The sequence below is a fragment of the Muntiacus reevesi genome, chromosome 1, assembly GCF_963930625.1.
Source record: "Muntiacus reevesi chromosome 1, mMunRee1.1, whole genome shotgun sequence".
Taxonomy (NCBI): domain Eukaryota; kingdom Metazoa; phylum Chordata; class Mammalia; order Artiodactyla; family Cervidae; genus Muntiacus; species Muntiacus reevesi.
The window spans coordinates 124892987-124902050 of NC_089249.1; positions in this window are offsets into that span (position 1 = coordinate 124892987).

Consider the following 9064-nt stretch of genomic DNA (forward strand, 5'->3'; position numbering starts at 1 on the left):
GATTCCAGGGCCCATTTTCCAACCCAAATTCTGCACAACTTCATATTGTATATGCCATTAAATATTTCTTAAAATGGAATATTGTAAGACAGATAAGATGTAGTTCTAATAAACTGCCTTCAACTCTCTGAAATAGAAACTTTAAAATACAATTAATCTGTACATTTCTTTAATTTTTTTAAGTATATATTCTTCCCTCCTCCCAAATTTGCTAAAAAAATTTACAGGGTTGACTCTGTGCTCTGAAGCAGATGTTGCAATACATAAATACATAAAATTTGATTTTCCTATGGGCTATTTTATTTCACTTTTTTCCTAATCAAATGAAGTTTTCAGGGACATGAGTAATACAACTATTAACCTTTTTCCTTCTTCTTGAGCAACAAAAAATTCATCATTTAAAATGAGGGCAAATAGAGCATTTCAGTCAAGTACAGAATTCTCTTAGGAATACTCTCACTTAAAAGAGAGAAGTTTTCCAACGGAGGTAGTGAAGATCATGTCACATTTAGAAATAACATCACGCCTGAAGAGTCAGGCTACTCAGCAAATACAGGTCTGTTTGGTGTCTCTGAATAGTTTCCTTTGCCAATAATGATTTGAGGAAATCAAAATGAAACAGCTGAATTTCACTTGTGAAGAGGGCTCATGGAAACATACTTTTGGATGGATGTTAAATTCTGAAAGCCTTAGGACATTATCTTTTAAATGATGTCCATGCTTCACTTCTTGACTATGATTTGTAGGTGGCTGAATTAATTAAAAAAACTGCAGTCTAGCTGGCTTCTCTAGCATCAGAACTCCTAATGGCGCAGTCCATAATTTATGCAACCAAAAACATACACAATTTTTGTCAAATTACAATTTACCTTAGTTCTAGACATCTGCTGTATAACAATATGTGTATATACACAATACTGTAGTGCACACTTAAAAATGTGTTAATGGTATCAATTCATCTTATGTATTCTTTAACATGATTTTAAAGAAAGAATTCACTGAATTGAAAAAAAGATGATAGCCATACTTACGATCCTTGTAAGTTGTTATTTCTGAGGGAATGATGACAATCACTTTACTTAAGACACATTTTTGTTCCTGGATAAAATCATCATCTTAGTCTATCTAAAGGGTCATTGCATCAGAGAAGTAAATCAAATACTCAATTTATAATCTTGATCAAAAAAAGAAAAAAGAAAGAGTACTTCTTCCTAACATTACAAACCCATCTCCCTACACTGTTTAAAAAGTACCCAGAGTTATACATGAATGCTTATTTCTCCTCACATTTTATCATCCTTAAAGCAGATACTGCTGTTTAATATGACACAGAACTATGAATGAATGCACAACACAATTAGTAATAAAATACTTGATTATCTTAGTGTTTAGAGTGTATGTTGAGCTCGTAAGTCTTAATGTGGGAATGTGGGTTTGTAGCTGTATTAATGTCTTGCATTAAAAAAAATACAAAGTATGTATATCATTTGCAGTCATACATCACAAAGTGATATATTCAGAAAAGAAAATTGTGTTTTGTATATTTAAATAAAATTCCAAAAACTTAATGAAATTGTTCTTTATTCAAACCTGAGGCCATTGCATCTTGGAGAGCTTCTGAGTTTGGAGGGGCAAGATTGTCAAATGAACTCATTCTGATCAGAATTGTAATGGCACTAAATGAATGCATGGTGATGACTGCTTAAAATATACCTTTTTGTGTAATAGCACTAATTATCAGCCACCCTTTACAATGAGCAGATAATCACTATTAATTTCTTTGGCATTCACTGTAGTTACATTAATCATGATGAGCTCATTTGACTCTAATGTGAATATAATGTGTGATGCCATAAGAATTCCACCATAATTTAGTAGCAAATAATGTCCACTGACTGTGAATCACCATGAGCTTCCCTCATTGAAGACAAAGGCCTTCATAGCTATCTCCCAGATGTGAATTGCTATCCCTTCTTTCTTGAAAATGTGAAATGTCTATTGATACATTAAAAAAAAAACAAACAAACAAAAAAAACCAACCTCTGAGGGAAAGCTTACATCAAGCTAAAATATTGTTTTCAAGAAAATGATCATTAATATTTTGCATATGTTATATGATGTTGATGACAAAGGATGAGAAATATTCCAACAGTTTCAAGCATTTTTGCCAGGAAAATGGTTAAAAGTGAGAAGCCTAGACACCAATTTTCCAATTAAGTTGCTAGCTCTGTGATTTTGATAATTGACAATCTCTGTAAGCATTAAATTTCTTTACCTTTAAAATGAAGATGAGTTCAGTGCCCATTTTATGTGTTTTGAGAGATTTACACAAGTTAAGCACAATACTCAAAACTTAGTAAATATTCACTATTGATATTATTGATATCAATAAATACTAAACTTAAAATAGGAGATGTATGAAACCATTATTTAGAATATGTGGTGGTTCCATTTTTTAAAAATAGGACTGTTAAATAAGTCAACTTTAGTCAACAATAATTTTTATTTTCATTTTATTTTTACCATAAATGGTTATACTTGACTCTGCAGTAGGTCAAACTAGGTTATTAGTCACAAGCAACATTTCTCCTCTTCTCCATTAAAGAGTTTCCTATGTATGTCCATCTGCTGCGCACTTCAATGAGCTATTCTGTTTTTTTTCCTCTTTTCAACAATCTTACCTTGTTTCAATTTCCTCAAGTTAATCAAAGAAATGCTTCTTCCTGGAAGCTCCCTGTGTAAAACATTTTGTTATGTCAAGCTAAGTAGTGTCATTTTTAACAGAAGAACATTGTTTGTCCAAGGAATTCAAAATATCTCTTCGCAAACTGACAGGTTCTCCTGTTTACTGACTGGCTGAATTTAAATTGGCTTGTTTGGCACCTACCTTCCCCACTAAGACTTCTTCCTATGCTGGGTGCTGCTTCAGACAACACTTTCTTACATATGCATGTGATTACATAACTGCCACTCGGCTTCAATTATGTTTCCTTTACTTGTATATATATGTTTTCATTATTGTTGTGCTGTGCTAAGTCATGTCTGACTCTGCAACCCCATGGACTGTAGCCTGCCAGGCTCCTCAGTGCATGGAATTTTCCAGGCAAGAACACTGCAGTGGGTTGCCATTTCCTATTCTATGGGATGTTCCGGACTTAGGGATAAAACCCACATCTTTTGTGCCTGCATTGGTAGGCAGATTCTTTAGCACCGCAACACCTGGGAAGCCTATAATATTTCAGATTATAAAGTTTCTTTTTTCCTAGGACCTATCTGAAATCTTACATTCTATGGAGAAAGTAACACCTAGACACATCCTTCATCTGTTTTCTTATTTGTTAGATAAAATTATTGCTGTATCACATGACATCATGGTTATTTATCCTCTAACATTTACTGGTATCTTTGTAAATTTGGGGGAAAATTCACTTAAAGTTGAGTATGATTTTCTTTTCCAATTAAATGGTCTTGATTGAGGGTTTTTTCCCCCCTCTCTTTTTGCACACATAATAATCTATTTCATCACTTTAGCCTTCAATGAAGTCACTCAAAATTACTGTAAAAACAAAATAAATCATATTTTAGAATGAAAAATACCATATACAATGAGCACTAATGAAAATACATCTTAGAAATAGGAAATAAGATTAGAGGTGATATATTATTATCAGCCACAAGGGATTCTTCAGGCAGCCAGGAAAAACACACACATAGAACTCTTCTGGTTTTGTCATCATACTGTATTTCCATTTACTAACGAATTCAGAAATAATTGTCACCTTAGGGCTCTAAGAGTAGAAAAATTAGGAGGGTAACCTATTAGAGGGTAACCTGCAGTTTGCATATCTTGTTTCTGAAAAGAAATCCCAGAGTCAAAGAAACCCTCATGAGTTCTTTGGACTTTTATAGTGCAATTAAAAAAAAAAAAAAAAATCTAGGGTTCTAAGACCACTAGTTTAGTTTTAACCTCCAGAACATGAACCATATCTCTGTTCAATTATCAAAATCTGGTCACCTACTTAGCTACATAAGCACATAAATCTTCTTACATAACTGGACATCTAATATAACCACACCAGTTCTATTTGCTCAGAATAGGGAGCTCTTTATGTCTTAGGGTGATGACTCAACCACTAAGTAGAAACAAAGAGGTAAGTTACAAATGTGGAGTCACATTGACTAACATTGTTGATAAGTTGAAGGGCTAAATAAAAGCTGGCTTAAAAGAGTTGGGGGAGGTATTTGTGGGATGAAACTCAGAGATTTGTGGCTTCAGAGCTTTACAGTGATTTTTTTCTGTATGAAATTACTGAAGTGGTAATTGATTTCATGCAATTTAGCAGTTATTTCAAGATTGTGGGAAACTTAGCAAACATAAGTGATTGTTATGAAAAAATACACTAAGCCAGGGTATCTTTTTCTGTCCCAAGTCTTTAACACAATTTTAGAATATTTAATAATAGACAAAATTTGTCATTTTGAACATGGCCAGCCATGCTCTTGTCTGTAATACAAGCTAACTAGAATATAATCTTTAGATCACAGTGGCAAGGATATCCATTCTGTTTTCGTTTCTTGATATACCCTGAGAAATAAGACAATGCCTTTAACATATCAAGTGCTCAATAAATCTATGCTGATTGCAAAAAAGCTTGTCTCTGAGAGATTATGTGGTAGATATCTTTCCTTAGCCTAAAACTAGCTTAATATTTATTTCCTTATAAAAAGTTATCTGGTTCTTCTAACTAGAGGATGTAAAAAGTAAGTTTCCATTTCTTTTCTCTGCTTCTATAGAGACTGGGAAAAGTTACTCTGTACTGTGTGTTATTTAAACTATAATGAGCTCAATAAAGCATAGTCTGGTTTGCTATTGCTGGTATTAGTCTGGAAATAAGCAGTAATTTTTCTCATGATAAATGTTTCCATTTAGGTGTGATTATTCCATATATTACGGTGAATTATTTTCTTGGCAATTAAGAATTTTCCCACTATTCTAATTTGTTCATATTTATATTAGCATTAATATAATACAAAACATTTAAAAAGTAAGATCATGGCATCTGGTCCCATCACTTCATGGTAAATATAAGGGGAAACAATGGAAACAGTGACAGACTTTATTTTTGGGGGGTTCCAAAATCACTGCAAAAGGTGACTGCAGCCATGAAATGAAAAGACGCTTGCTCCTTGGTATAAAAGCTATGACCAACCTAGACAGCATATTAAAAAGCATAGACGTGACTCTGCCGACAAAGTTCCATCTAGTCAAAGTTACGGTTTTTCCAGTAGTCATGTATAGATGTGACAGTTTGGAACATAGAGAAAGCTGAATACCAAAGAAGTGATGCTTTTGAACTGTGGTGTTCAGAAGACTCTTGAGAGTCCCTTGGACTGCAAGAGATAAAATCAGTCAAACCTAAAGGAAATTAGTTCTGAATATTCATTGGAAGGACTGATGCTGAACACCTGACGCAAAGAACTGCCTCATTGGAAAAGACCCTGATCCTGGGAAAGATTGAAGGCAGGAGGAATAGGAACAAGAAGATGAGATGGTTGGATGGCATCATCTACTCAATGGACATGAGTTTGAGCAAGCTCCGGGAATTGGTTATGGGCAGGGAAGCCTGGCATGTTGCAATACATGGGATCTCAAAGAATCGAACACAACTGAGTGACTGAACAATACCAATACAAAATAAATATTCAAAGTAAATAAATTTCTTATTTTCACTTTAACTTCTGAATATACCAAATTTAAAGAATGTAGATGTTTGTATCTCTATTAGTATATTGAATTGTTTTTTCACAAATATCTTTCAGGCTTTGCAATTTCATCAAAACAACATTGCAAAGAAACAGTTAAACTTCTAAACTCTAAGCATGTAAATGATTTCGTGAACACAGAATGGTTGTATGAAGCACATTTGCTAAATAGAAAAAGATGGTCTTTGTTTTTTATTTCTTTTTCTTTTTCCTGCCTTTTTAAATGTTTGTTAATGGCTGACATTAGATATTACTATTTAGAAATTAGATATGCTACTACAAACATAGCATTTCTAAGATAAATACCCCTCATTATTCAGTACATCCTATCTCAATCCACCTTTAGTGTTTGCCACATGTAAAGTTTAGATCACTTAGTTTTCAATTACAAAATTTAGAGAACTCCTTTCTAAAATAAAGGAAAATATTTGACATTATTAGATATTGTAAAAGTGGACTTTGATTGTCTACACCTTCTTCATCATAGAATTTAATTCTGTATATTGATAGTCACAAGTTTATGTAGCACCATGTTTAGGTCTGCCACAAAATTATTGTTGTTTGAAGCATCATGCATGTGATTTGCTTGAGGAGCAATATTTTTTAAACTATTGATGCACTTTTAGTCACAGGAAATGTCAAATACTTTCAAAACTGTGAGACCAGCAGGTTCATGTTCAACAAAATCTTTCAGGATTTTAATTTTCAAGTAAAGCAACAACACTGAGATTTGTTCCTTTTTTTCCAACCTTCTGTCATTACCTTCTCAGTACCTGTGATATTTTGACATATCTTTTCTGTGATCAGAAGCATTTATATATTATTTCTGAATTAATCTTTTTTATACTCAATAAAGGAAATATAATCACAACTCAATTCATTAAAAAATAATACCTTATTTCAAGTGCATTTCAATTTTTGCTATTATTTTTGGCATTGTGACATTTTATAACTGATTAATATAAAATATGAAATATTCAGATACATTTAAATATTCTGAATAAAGCAATGTGATCTTATACCTTTTTTGAATATACCATTCAAATTCAAAGGCTTTTTGAAATTCAAATTATAATATATTTGTAGGTCAAATAAAGTTAACAGATACTATTCTCCAAATGTAGTAAACAGTTTTTCTTTGTTAATAGCTATATTTTAGATGCACTATGTATACCAATTTTATGTACTGAGTAGGTTTTTAAGAAAGTCTATCTGACTTACAGTTTCAACCCTATACAGAGTCAATGTCTTGGCATATGTACTGTCCTTTAATCATACCTTTTTTGAAGTAAGCACTTTTATTGTATTTTCCTAGAAAAATAATTTATGTTCTTATATGTTGCATTGTGCACAATTCAAATAAATAAAATATCTCATTTTAAAATAGTGATTTCACCATATCATTTAGGTTTTGCTCCTTGTTTAGTTTGCTCCTTATTTGCTCCTAGCAAATAAACTTGCTAGATCACTCTTCTGTAATATTACTAAATTGATTATAACTAGATTAATGTATGTCACTTGACTACCATATTCTAAGAAATTTTATTTAAAGTCATGATTAACATTTCTGACTTTGAGAGCTTTTCTTGTCAAAATTAACTTATAAATAAATATTTTATATTAAAATCACACTTTTTCAAAATTGCATGAAACTATATACATTTATTCAAAGCTCTTAAGCTCTGATGATTGCCCTAGCTAAAAATAATGTACTCTTTATGATGCTCATTTCAGAGCTGATGGATGCCAGGATTTGTATATGAAAAAGTAAAAGAATATATAACGTGAAGTAAAAGAACAGAGTTCCCTGCTGAGATGAAGTGTCTTTAACACCAGGACTAGCTTGTCTTGTCTGTGCTTGGAACAATAGATACTTCCAATTCAGCCTGACATTCCTATGACAGACTTTATCCTCCATTGTCAGTTAAAATATAGGGAAGAACTTCCCTTGAAATTTCCCCAAAGTACCATATATACTGCAATTCCCAGTTGTACACTTGTTTGCAAGGCAGAACTAGAATCAGCTAGAATACTGAACTATTTGGTTATACAACAGTGACCAGGGAATTTCACAAATGTGAACTCACCTCTAAACTCTTATGAGACATTTGGACAGTGATGATTTCCCATGTCTAAATAAGGAAACAATCTAAGTAGCTAATGTTTCCTTTAGTCTTATTCTTACCTAGGGTTTAAGAAACAATTTAAAACATTGTAACCACAATGAGTTCACTGAATATATTTTGAGCATCAGCGCAGCTGGTAAAATTTTCAAGCTCTGAACATAAAACATAAAGCATGTAAAACATAAAATGTAAAACATATAAATAAAAACATAAAGCATGTTTTTTATTTTATAAGCTTTATAATAAGCTTATTTTATATACTTTATTTTCTTTTTGACTATATGTTAAGAAATTTGATTTCAAACATTATAGGAAGATGTTTGTATCATTCAAAAATATTTTATTTGAAATAAAATTAATTTCATAAAATCAGCAGTAAGTAATATTGCTTACTTGTAATTGCTAGTTTTTACTGAAAGCAAATAAAATGATATTTGCTTAATTAAGGAAATACATTTTGCAATGATTCATGTGTACAGTACAAGCTAAAACAATGATAACAAATTTAGTGAAAGGTGAACTTCATAGACTGAAGTTCTATTATAAATATGCATTATAATCTATAAGTAATACTTCTAACTTATTATAAATTAAAATGAATTATTTATAAAATCATTTGAGTTTTGTCAGGAGTAGTTAAAATAGTTCATGCAAGCAGAGTGACTGGTTGGATTCTTCATCTTCATTACTATTTTTAAATCAAATTAAGATGAATATATAGAGAATGTATTGGATTAATAGAACTGAAAAATAACCACTTAGGTCATCAATTCAGTTCAGTCGCTCAGTTGTGTCCAACTCTTTGAGACCCAATGGACTGCACACGCCAGGCTTCCCTGCCCATCACCAACTTCTGGAGCCTATCAAATTCATATCCATCGTGTCAGTGATGCCATCCAACCATCTCATCCAACTTAGGTCATATGTTATCTTTATTTAAAAAAAAATAGAATAATTAGCAATATACTTACCCTAGTGTTATTGCATTCCATGTCAATAAAAATCTTAATATTCAAACTGTGTAGATTTATTTTGATCTTAATTATATTCCTACATTTACTAATACCACTTAAAAATTAGATCATGGATATCATTGAGTTCTGAAGTAAATCTTCTGTTAATTTATCTCTCTGCTTCTGACACAAATGATATCAATTCTACCTACCATATGCTCT